Below are 12,973 nucleotides of genomic sequence, written 5' to 3'. Positions count from 1 at the left end.
GAAACTGAGGACACTAAAGCTATCTTCAAAGAGTACTGTGAGGATGAAATGAAATCGCTTATAGAGTTCTACAGTAAGTACTCAGTAAATGAGTCTTCCCTCTCTTCTTCTCACTAAGTGCATGTTCTGACCATTCAGGGTTTGGTTTTATTAGAAAGTTCTATATTTTTCCACCAATTCTTGGAACGAGCTAAAATGGAAAGCTTCCCAGGTCTCAAACCCTCAGATGAACCATGAGACCATTCACATTCAAGACTGCTGCCACCTAGTGGCAGCACTCTGTATAATCTTTTTGAATGGTGCATGTGTATGTGTGCGTACGTGTGACGCTATCCTAGCCCTTCCTTAGAGTCAGACACATTACACATACTTGGAAGGGTTTAGATAACAAACTTTTTTACAACATATTTTCCTAATCAATATTTTGTGATGCATTGGAATGTCATAAAAATGCCTGAAATTGTAATCTGGATTTTCTAAATTCACTCTTTAATGCCACCAGTTTCAATACCACCCTCACCTAATACCCTTGTTACAGCCTCAGGTCAAAAGCTTAGCGATTCCTTTGAAAAGCCATGTGAAGATAAAACAGGTTATGAAACCAGAAGTAAAAGCAAAAAAAGAAAAATGTTGATACATTGGACTCTTCAAATGTAAAAACTTTTGTGTTGTAAAGGAAGGATACCATCAAGAAAGTGAAAAAACAAGCCACAGAAGGGCAGAAGATGTTTGCAGAACATACACCTGATAAAGGACTTGTATCTAGAATATATAGAGAGTTCCTGCAACTCAATGATAAAAAGACAAAGAGCCCAATTTAAAAATGCACAAAGGATTTACAAATGGTTAACAAACACATGAACAAATGCTCAGCACTGTTAATCATCAGGGAAACACAAGTCAAGATCACAATAGATACCACTTCACACCCTCCAGAATGGCTATAGTCAAAAAGACAAATAATAACCAGTGCTGGCAAAGATGTGGAGAAACTGGAACACTCATACATTGCTGATGGGAGGGTAAAAGGGGGCAGCCACTGTGGAAAACAGTTTGGTAGCTCCTCAAAACGTAACTCTATGTTAACCATATGACCAAGCAATTCCATTCCTAGGTATACATACACAAACTTTGTATATAAATGTTCATAACAGCTTTGTTCATCAGAGCTAAAAAGTGGCAACAACCCAAATATCCATCAATGGGTCAATACAATGAAATATTATTTGGCAATAAAACGGAGTGCAGTACTGATACATGCAGTATGCACTAATATATACGCATACGTGGATGGACCTTAAAAATGCTATGCGAAGTCAAAAAAAAAAGTCACAAAATCACATATTATGTGATTCTGTTTATATGAAATGTCAAGAACAGGTAAATCCATAGAGGCAGAAAGTAGATCCGTGTCTGCTTAGGGCTGGGAGAATGCGGGGACAGAGGGTGGTGCCTAAGGGATATGGGGTTTATTGGTGGAGGTGATAAAAATGTTCTAAAAATGATTGCAGCGATGATTGCATCGCTCTGTGAGTATACGAAAAGTCATCGAGTTGTGCACTTCAAATGGGTGAACTGTATGGTATGTGAATTATATCTCAATAAAGTTGATCAATCAGTCAATCGATCAGTCAGGCTTGGAAAGGTAAGGTGGAAGTGGTTCCCCACCTCTCCCCTGTGCAAACAAAACCTTCTCCATGTTCTAGCATAAATTTTAAGAACTGAAAATGTCCATTCATCATTAGAAGCCCAACTTTATAGAAACTAAAATCTTTTTAAGAACCTAATTTGGAGCTTTGGAAACTTTTTTCTACTTCAGCTAAAGTCCTGATGATGTTTCCAGAAAAAGAGTAGTCTCATCTGGTTTTAGTGGTGCTCGTCAAAATGGAAAAAATAATATAATTTCACATTTAATTGTAGCAAGATTCTGCTTAACTACTTGGAGCAGAGCTAATCTCAATTATGTTGGTGCTGAATTGTTCCCTTAATGATCTGAACATGGCCACTATTCTCCCTTCATAACATACATATGTGCACACATGCATATACACGCATGCACACACACATGTGTGTGCACGCACACAAACCTCTACTGCATTAGGTTATGACATGCAACAGTTGGGGGAACCCTGTCTGCAGTAGCAAGGCAGGCCCTAGTTCGGCTGAAAAATGTAGCTGTTTAGTTTTGGCTTCTTAATATATACCTAAAAACAATGTATCTGGACCTCTAGAGTTCATAGAAAGAAACCACAGAATCCAAGCATTGGAAAGCACTTTATAAGCAACTAAGTCTTAGATCGACCTTCCAACATGAATTCAACCAGCCCAATCTTTCATTCCTATCTGATTCGGCTTTAGTCAGAGAGACGCCGTGCAGAGGATAAAAGAGCCGTTTTTCATGACCTTCCTCATTCCTCGGAACAAAGCCCAGTGTCAAAATCTTTGAAAAGCACATATTACAGTAAAGAACGAGATTCAAAAAAATGTGTGAAAGCATTCATGGTACAGAAAAATAATTTCCTCTCTTCTTTCCATCCCAAAATTAAAAAAAAAAAAAAAAACCTTATGATGTATTACATTGAAATGCTTAAATATTGAACCAGTGCCCAAAAATGATTTGTACGCCTCAATAAATTTCATGAAATTTAAAAATGATATTATTATCCCATCTGACAGAGTGTCTTTCAGGGATTTGAAGCTGTGTGGCCCAGATTAGGGGCTTTCTACTGGGTTTTTTTTGTTGTTGTTGTTAATGAGAAATAAACACGCAGCACATTTGACTTACAAATACAGCCACGTATATAATACTCCAAAGGCCTCTATCTATTCAATGAGGTCCATTTGCAATTGTGACTTTCTAGTATCAATTTTGCCTCCTAAGCAGAGAAATGTGGTCTTTTTCTCGCATATTAGATGCTGATAGTGACAACATAAAGCTTCTCCCAGAAAGAAAAAAAAGAGAGAGAGAGACATATAGGAAAGGCAACATGGTGTCTATTCCCACTCAACAGAATATCCAAATTAGATATTTAGAAAGACGGACAACCCATTATTTATGTGATGGGTGTAATCATCACATACATAACATGAAATCACAGTTGACTTGTATGGTAAGGCAGTAACATAAACATTAGCCGCACAGCCGCAGTCATTTCTTCAGTCTCAGTTCTATCCATTCCATCTCCTACTAGGAAATATATTCCCTAAAGCCAATAACATTGGAGAAAAAGGCCTCTTTCTCTACATTTTCCATCTCTTTACGAGGAACACTTTATGCAAATAGTGTGGCTCCTTTGGCCACCTCCCACTGCGCTACAAAGGGCTGGGGAGGAGGGAGAAGGATGCTGGTGAGAGGGGCTTAGAAGAAGGGGGTGGGAAGGGGCCTTGTTCGCTCCGGCTGCTGGGCAAGCAGAGCAGGCACAAGATTGATGACACTCCCTGGGTGCACGGGAAGATCTCCTGCTTGTGAAAGACTGTTCATGAGGGCTGATAGACTTGTCATCTCTTAATAAACATCACTGGATATGGCGGGAGGAGAGAGCTGGAGCAGGACAAGGGCACAGCCCAGCAGAGGTTTGGCTCTATTGATGATTTACTTATTGTGTCCTGCCGATGGTGCCCCAGAGTAGTGGGCCTCATTCCCCTCCTCCAACATCCCCTAGACAGCCTCACTTCCCTCTTGGGACCCAGACAGCCACAGGCATGTTTGGGAACCAGCGCCTCCTTCCTTGGGGGCCCTCCTCATTTCCCGGGTCTCCTTGAAACTGCGTTCAACTGATTCCTGAGTAAAGACAAGACCCAGGAGTTGCAGACCTCTTCCCCAGAAATACAGGGCACTTCACACACTACTGTCTTCCCTTGGCTAGCTTCTTCTGTATATTTTTTCAGAGTGACAGACACAGAGAAGCTAACCAAGTTTCTTAAATCACAAGGTGGCAGGAGCAATTCTAGCAGAGAGGCTACTGGCTCTACGAAGCTCTTCACCCCTTCCTTCTTTCTTCCCTTCCCCTCTCTTCTCTCTCTACCTATCTGTTAGGGATTGAATGTGGCCCCTCCAAAAAAATTTAAGTCCTATCACCTACACCAGTGAATACAACCTTGTTTGGAGAAATAGGGTGTTTCTTTGCAGATGTATCAGTTAAATTCAGGAAATCATACTGGAGAACGGTGAGTCCTAGTCCTAATCCCTTCTGAGTGGCATTTGATAAAACAGAAGGGCAGACAGGGAAATAGGGTCACATATAAGAGAAGGCACAGGTAAGGATCTGTCTACAAGCCAAGCCACGCCAAGAAATAGGGGCTCCAGAAGCCAAAAGCGACAAGGAAGGATCTCCCCTAGAGCCAACAGAGACAGCATAGCCCTGAATTCGGACATCTAACGTGTGAGAAAATACATTTCTGTTCTTTGGAAGCAGCTCTAACAAACCAAGACACCATCTTATAGATAGTTCCTGAAATCCAGCCTTCTCCTCAAATGCTTCCCTGATTAATTCAGTGGACAATGTTTGTTGCCCGTTACTCCTCACAGTTCAGAGTGGGATTTCTCAGAGTGTCCTCTCCATTTGAGCTCCTAGGGCACTCATCCCCGTTTCCCCATCAAGTACCACCTTAGGGGCTGGCACAGAGCAGATGTCTCATGGACATTTGATACCTAGTGGATGTGGGTGCATCCATGAACTCCATATTCATTCTCGTCCCTCCTTAACTTGAAACCAAACTTATTTTTAATCTGTAAACAAACTGACAGCCATTTGAGCATTGACTCTGACTTTCACATCGATGTTTCAGTCTACCTCCAAAGGGGCCCTTAGCATGTTTGTGTATCTGCACTAGAACTTCTGGAGAAGAGGGACCCAGTGGCCTTCTCTGGGTAGCACCACGGCCTCTTTGGAGAAAGTAAAGTCTTTGCTGACTGGTGCTACCAAAGGCAGCAATGAAAACATTCATCAGCACTTTCTCCTGTATTGCAGACGTTGTTCATTGTGTTAAACAAGCCACCCAGGCAGCCTGAGCACCACAAGACAGAGATGTGGTCAATGGACTAAGAGAAAAGTGCAAAGACACAGATGGAGCCGCAGCCTGGTGTTTGCAGTAGGGCCCTATGGCCCCAGCTCTGGGATTTGGCTCTGTAGTTTCCCCCACAGGAAATTATTCTTCTGATATTTTGAGGGCTTTTATGTGCAACGCGTGTGTGTGTGGCTAAAGAGGGAGCTTATATTTTCGTCTTGAAATAATTGCAATTAATAAATTACAACGGAGCTGCAGTGCAAGTGTCATTCCCGGGGGAATTGCATTCTGTTTATATTCCTAGAAGTCAGCCTCTGCCTGAACTCAAAAAGTTCAGCCCCAGAATTCAAGGAGGTTTACAGAATGTGCAGGGGGCAGGGAAGGGGCACAGTTTAGTTTTGGAATCCTCTTCTGGAATCCTCTTCTGTTCTCTGTAGCAGGCTCGCACCTAAGGTGACTACCCCTTATTATTCCTCTGCTCCCCTGTCCTCAGACCCGAAACCAAAAACCAAGATTCCGACTCATAGTCGGAGTCTATAGAACAGAGTAGAACTGCCCCATAGGGTTTCCAAGGAGCAGCTGGTGGATTTGAACTGCCAACCTTCTGGTTAGCAGATGAATACTTAACCACTACACTGCCAGGGCTCCATCCTCAGACCCAGCACCAGCTGACAGTGCACACAAGGCTGTATCACTCCTCTCCTTACCTCTTCTTCCCAAGGAAGCAAGGCCTAGCAGGAGGCCTATATCGCTCGGTGACTGCAGAAACCAGGGAAACGAGCCATTCCGTGATTCTGTAGACAGTGTTAGCTGGTAAGCTCTGGAAAAGAACCATTTTTTTAGGTTCCTTCAGAAAACCCTGGTGGTGCAGTGGTTAAGAACTACAGCTGCTAACCAAAAGGTTGCCAGTTCAAATCCACCAGGCGCTCCTTGGAAACTCTATGGGGCAATTCTACTCTGTCCTGTAGGGTCACTAGGAGTTGGAATTGACTCAACAGCAATGATTCGGGTTGGGTTGTGGTCAGAAATACTAGTTCTTTTAGTGGAAATACTGGAATAAGCCATCTAAAAGCCCTCCAAATCAGTCCAGACAGTACAGCTAAGAAGTAAGGAGCTCCTGCTTCTAAAAGAGACTGCGTGGCTTGGCCAATTTATGCACCCCCTCCCACACACACACAGACATACGCCTGTTTTCTTATCTGTAGAGCAGAGATCATCCATGCATAATGTCTTACACACAATATTCACCAATAGGCAAGGTAAGCACAGCACATACCTTGCTTACCAGATTATCTGTAGTGAGCAATTTCACATGGGTTTCACCAAAGAATCATCAAAGATGTGGTGAAACCCATGTGAAATTGTTCACTACACATTAGTAAGTAAGCACAAGTAAACCCATGCTTACCTTGCTAACTAGGTCATCTGTGCCTGTCAGGGACTGCAAATTTGAAAAGAGGCTTTGATTCTGCAGGAAGGTGCTATCAGGCTGGGAGAGAGACAGGTGCCAGCCATACCTAGAAGTAGAATCTTTGATGTGGTGAAAAAGTGGGAAATGATTCACTAAGTTGATCTGCCTCTGACAGTCACTCCAAAAATCATCCCCCACCACTGACTGCCCTTGAGTTAATCCCGACTCATGGCAGCCCCGTGTGTGTCAGGGTAGAGCTGTGCTCCACAGACTTCTCAATGGCTGCGTTTTTGGAGGTAGGTTGCCAGGCCTTTCTTCGGAGGCACCTGTGGATGAACTCAAAGCTCCAACCTTTTGGTTAGAAGTTGAGCACATCAACCATTTGCACCACCAACGACCTTCTAATAAATCATAGCTACCGTTATTATTATTACCATCATCGTTATTATTATCACCTGGAATGGCTGACACTCCATCAGTTTACCAAACATTTTTTGATCATGTCCTATGTGCTAGGTGTAGTCAAAGATAAATGAAACCACGGTCTTAAAATCAACGTACTTTATCACCTATTAACCTCAGTGTGAAAACATTCACGAAGACAGATAATCCACACAACTTATCAGGTTGGGGGTAAAAATAAGGACAATCATTATAACAAAAGCACATCTATTTGGCTTTGCCTCCACCAAATGTGGGTGCTATGAATCCACCCAATTCATTCCCGATTAAATATTGGGGTTTCTTGAGAGCTCATGAGATAGCTCCCTCGGCAGCAAGAGACATTCCCCATATTCTCTTGCTCTAGTTTACCCCACTGCTGTCTCCTTTTGCTGCCATCCTCAATAAAGCAAGGAAAACAAATTTTTCATCTGTGTTTGGATGGCGCTACCCATATGCTTTTTTGAGGGGTTGCAGAGTTTCAAACTGGTTTCAAACTGCTGACTTTCAATCCTTTAGATCAGCTTGCCCTCCTTGGTTTGACTGACTCCACCATGCCCACTTGCCTTACATCTGTCACTTAACATTTCATACATGTTTTTATATGGGGCAGTTCTACTCCGTCCTATAGGGTCGATATGAGTTGGAATTGACTCGAGGGCACTGGGTATATGTTTTTTGCCAGGATCCTAAAGAGTTTTTGTAAATCCCCCTTCCCAAAGTTCCCTGGTTCCAAAAGCTACTGACACACCCTGAGGGCATCGATGCTGCTGCCAAAGTTGGGAAGCCATCCCAGCATGCCGCTTCCTCCTCTCTCTTGTCCATCAGCACATCAGCACATCGGAGGTGCCCTGCTGAATTAGTTAATGAACAAATGCTCAGTCTGATATGTCAACGGTATAGTCCTAATACTCCAACTAACCATAGCTCCAAGAGAAGGAGATACTTTATGCTATGCCTTCTGATTTAGGCTGAAGAACAGAGCAGCCTTGTGATCTCAATATATCGGAGAGATCTTACCATTTCATCTTTATTTTCTCTTCATTGCTGCTCGTTCTCTCTGGAAAGTCTTCTGGGAGCTGGAGAAACAATGGTGGAACTTCCCATTGCTTTCAAAATAGTGTGTGTATGTGCACATCTGTGTTTTTACCTACTCTTTATTTCAGGCAGAAAGATAAACCACAAATCAGATTTTTGCCTGGTTTCTCAGAGAATTCCATCAATTACTAAAACATTCAGCTGCAAGTAACAGAAAATCCCATGGAGAATGAATGGCTTACACAAATAAACCATTCAGTTAGCCATATAACAAGAAGTTCAGGTCAGTCACCCGAGGTTGGGATCGTTGTTCAGTGATGTAATCAAGAATCCTAGCTACTCCTATCTTCCTTCTCTGCCATCCTTACTATGTAGTTTCATCTTCATGGTCTCAAAATGGCAGCTGCACTTCCAAGCTTCATGTGTGCTTTCCAGACAGAAAGAAAGAGAAAGGAGCAAAAGGGCAAAGGATACGTGAGTCAACTTTCCTTTTCAAAGCTTTCCCGGAAACCTTTCCAGTAACTACCATTCGCATCTCACTGAACAGAACAGGGCCTCATGCCAATCCCTATTCTCAAGGAAAGTCTGTAAAGAAAATGAGTCTTTCTTAGTCAGGCCCACAACCACCCCAAACAAAAGTAGGGTTTTGTCATCAAAGAAGAAGAGTCTGGATATTGGATAAGTAATTAGCAGAGTCTGCCAAAAGAACAGTGCTTGATGTAGCGAATAGTGTCACAAAGACATTTGTAAAAGACAACTTCAAGGTACAACATCTAAGAAGAACCTTCAGTTTAGGTTGATGTACCCTAGGAAGGCATAAAAGGATGTTAAACCAGGATGTTTTCTTCAGCTGTGGCCGCCAAAGCCAAGAGTGAAATGATAGGTGCCACGTAGGTTTCCATCCCAGAGTGAGATTATGGACAATTTATATTGGATTTGCAATGACAGTAACCATTAACTGGTCATCCAAGCATTAGGTGAGCACAGGCCTGCAGCCTAAATAGAAGTGGGTGTGTTCCCCTCACCTCAATTCAGGTTTAAAGATCTGCAAGAGAACTACCTCAAGTGCCTGATTTGTGTTCCCTGGAAGATGAGGAACACAGAGACTGGTATCCAAGTCCCCTCTCAGAAAGACTCAAGACAAGAATCTATGTTTAGTCACAGCCTGAAGGCAGACCAAAAGTGGACATTTTGAGTGAGATGCACTTCCCCCAAGAGGCTGGCAAAAGTGGGTGTTTTTCAAGAACTAGGAGTAGAACCTCATAGAAGAGAAATGCCCTGGGGATGTTTGAGAATAACTTGCAACTAAGAAGGCCTTTTAAGAAGGCCAGAGATCCACCCGAAACTGTGGTCTTTCTCAATTCTGCAGCCTTGAGTTATTCTGAGTAGGGTAACTTTACATCCTGATTGGCTTGGGGCAGTCCCAGATGGTCTCTGCTGTCCCAGCAATGTAAACAGCTCCTCCTTGCACTCTCAAAAGTGTCCCAGTTTGGACAATAAATTACAAGGTCATTTTGGTAATGAAGGACTGTTACCGATGCTTTGAGCTGAATTACCAGGGTCCTAATCCATGAGAGCGCTAAAACACAGCTGGGAAGGTACCAACCAAAACTCCTTTTGAGACAGTGCTTATGTGGTTAATTAGGCTTCCATTCCAGAGTGAGATTACGGACAATTTAGATTGGATTTGCAATGACAGTAACCATTAACTGGTCCTCCAAACATTAGCTGAGCACAGACCTGCAGCCTAAATAGGAGAAGTGGGCATGTTCCCCTCACCTCAGAGGACTAGGATATAGGAAAGTCAGAGGGAGTAACAGCATATAATTGCTAAATTGCTTTCTTAGGAGGGTAACTCCAGGTAACTGGAGGGCCTTCAAGCCCCAGGGGTGCAGTGGTTAAGCACTCGACTGCTAACTGAAAGGCAGGCGGTTAACCGCTCCTTAGGGGAAAGATGTAGCAGTCTGCTTGCATAAAGACTACAGCCTTGGAAACCCCATGAGGCAGCTCTACTCTGAAACGGGGTCACTATGAGATGGAATCGATTCGATAGCAATGGGTTTGGTTTGGGTTTTGGAGCACCTACATCTTGCTAGGCAAGTTAGTAAGTTTGAACAGATCAAGGAAAAAGAAGGAAACGTGAGTGGGATTACAAGTGGTCTCCCAACTCTGCACTCCTCCAAGTAGAATTCAGCACGTAATACACATTGAATAAATGGGTAAGCGATATCTATTTCAAAAGGTTCCAAGTTATGTGCCCGCCTTGGATTCTCACGTGTCACAGTCAAGCCTTGTCAAAGCGTCAAAAGTTTAGCAATTATGAACAATCAGATTTTTATTTCTCCACAACATTGTCTGTGCACTCATGACGATCTGAATATGCCCAGCAGGGAGTTTCCTGTATGTGAAAATCATCAGTTACGTGTATAGCAGAACAAAAAGTTAGATAGTGGATTATTTTTGTAAATGCAGATCGTCACTGTGACATTTGCTATTCCTTCCAAAATGGGAAGAGGAAAAACAGAGGAGGAAGAAAAGGAGCCACATAGCGTCCATAAACCATACGGATTAGAGATATCCTGAAGATACAGCATTTTTGGACAAATTTGATTAAATATTTCTTCAAACCAACTTTCTTCACACCGTTATTAAAAATTTTGATTAGGACAGTGCCACTAAAAAGCCCTCCAAAATCGTGACAATTCATTACTCATCACATTTTGGATACAGTCATTCATAAGTTTTCTAATTTGCCTACATTATGCCCAGTTCATATTTCTCCTTGTCCACAGAGCACCATCAAAGAGCTCATTACATGTCTTGCTGAAATCTAGCTATACTGGGTCTTCCACAATTTCCTAATATTGTTGTTAGGAGCTCGAGTCAGTTCTGACTCATAGCGACCTTACGTACAACAGAACAGAACACTGCCCAGTCTTGTGCCATCCCCACAATCGCTGGTATTTTCCTAATATAGCCATCTAATAATACTATTAAAGAAATAAATGACGTTGGTCCGACATACTTGTTCTTCGTGAACCCAACTCAGCCTGGGTCCTTAGTCATAATTGCTACTACTTTTAAATGACTACAAACTATAGGCTACGACATATTGCCAAGGATCAATGCCAGCATGTCAGCATTGACGAAATTCATCTTCTTTCCCTTTAAAAAAAAATACAGGGATCAAAATAGCATTTGCCCATTTAGGCTTCTGGCATCTCTCTGATTTGCCACAACTCTGCAAAGATCACACATTTCAACAAAAGTTGCCAGATATTAGACACTTACTATGTGTCAGTTACTGTGAGAGAGCTCGTACATACATTATCTCCTGTGTGTAAGGGAGAATCATGGGCCCAGCCTAACTGGAAAAGATGTGAATATAAAATGCTAATTCTTTGCATTTTTAAATGAACATGACAGAATTTGTCATCTACTTCCTAAAAAACTCAGGTGTCCCCAAGTTCTCCTGCCTGCCAAGTCACACTTTGTCTAGAATATCCAAAAGATCATCATTCAAGTCCCTCCTGTGGCTGATCTCAGGAAGCCCAGTGCCCTTTTGAAGTACTCCTGAGGATTCCAAGGAGAGATTATTTAATCCTGTTCTGACTTGTCACTACAGAAAACAATTTTTCTAGGCTTTTCCAATATGTTTCTCCAGACCACTGTGTTCTCTCTTCATTTCTACACCCCATAGTTTGAACAGCTCCTCTTTTTGTTCCCCAAACAAAGCTGACACTAGGCTGTACTCCGGACTTGAAGATAGTACAGTGCAGAAAGCTCACTTCCACCTCACCACTCTGAAATGCCATAGAAGAGCATAAAGAGATGAAAAGGAACCAACTTCAAAATCCCTTTATTTTGTTTCCCATGACTGGTGTCGGGGGGTAATCAAAACCCTGTTCTGCGGACCACCAAAGCCACAGCTCTGTATGTGTTCTCCACTTCAATCTTTGTACCTATGAGAGCCTTCTCTAAGGATGGAGGTTGGAACAAGATGATATGGGAGGAAATGGGATGGAATAGATAGATGGCCAACAATATGCACGATGCAAGATGTAAGAGGGATGTATTTAGGGACACACACGAATTGCACATTAATTCCAAAGATGTTACAACTGTCTGAAGCATTTGTGCTGTTCCCCTTTTGGAAATATTTTTAGTTTCTTTAGAAAATAAATATCTTCAATGGAACAAGTCTCCATGCTGGTGATTTTAATTTGTAAAAACAATCAAAAGGTGTTTGGAATTAAGTGTGGCAATCAAAGTGAGTAATGTGTTTCTGGAGCCCTGGTGGCTCAGTGGTTAAGACATCAGCTGCTAACCAAAAGGCCAGCAGTTCGAATCTACCAGCCATTCCCTGGAAACCCTATGGGGCAGTTCTACTCTGTCTTATAGGGTCGCTATGAGTCAGAATCAGCTTGATGGCAGTGGGCTTGGTTTTTTTTTTGTTTGTTTGTTTTTTAATATGCTTCTGGATCAAACAACATATGTGACAATATGGCAATGATACTGAAGTTTGCTGTACCTGGGGAAATAGTTAAGGAAATTCCCAGTGAGGAACTGACAAAGACGTTTGAGCAACTGCAATGTGAATATTTTGAAGCACAACACTCACAGAAGTATCATGGCTAAGAACATGGCTTTAGTTGGTTCGATCCAAGGCTAAAGCTGCACTCTTTGTCAGTCTGGACATTTTGACCATCTCATATTCTTCACCTGTAATGAGGGAAAAATACCTACCTGGAAAGGGTTGTTGTGAAGGCTAAGGTATAATGCCAGGTGAAAGGTCCACAGCTGATGCTCAGGAAATACTACTTCTACTTCCTCTCTGTTTTAGTGGGCAAATTCTAGGACACTCAAAAGCCCCTTCTTGCTTCCAATCTCAAGGTAGATATTTTAGAATGTCTGAAAAAGTGATCATGTCCCTGTTAAAATATTCTGGCCCTCAATTTGCTGCCTCCAAGTTTCAAAGTACACATGAACAGAACAGTTATTTCTGAGTGTTCAGGAGGCAAAGATATTGCATGGGTAGAGATCATAGATAAGATACAGTTTTCTGAAATCCAAGCA

This window comes from Loxodonta africana, chromosome 3 (genome assembly GCF_030014295.1).
Source record: "Loxodonta africana isolate mLoxAfr1 chromosome 3, mLoxAfr1.hap2, whole genome shotgun sequence".
In the NCBI taxonomy this organism is placed as follows: domain Eukaryota; kingdom Metazoa; phylum Chordata; class Mammalia; order Proboscidea; family Elephantidae; genus Loxodonta; species Loxodonta africana.
This window is presented reverse-complemented; position numbering follows the sequence as displayed.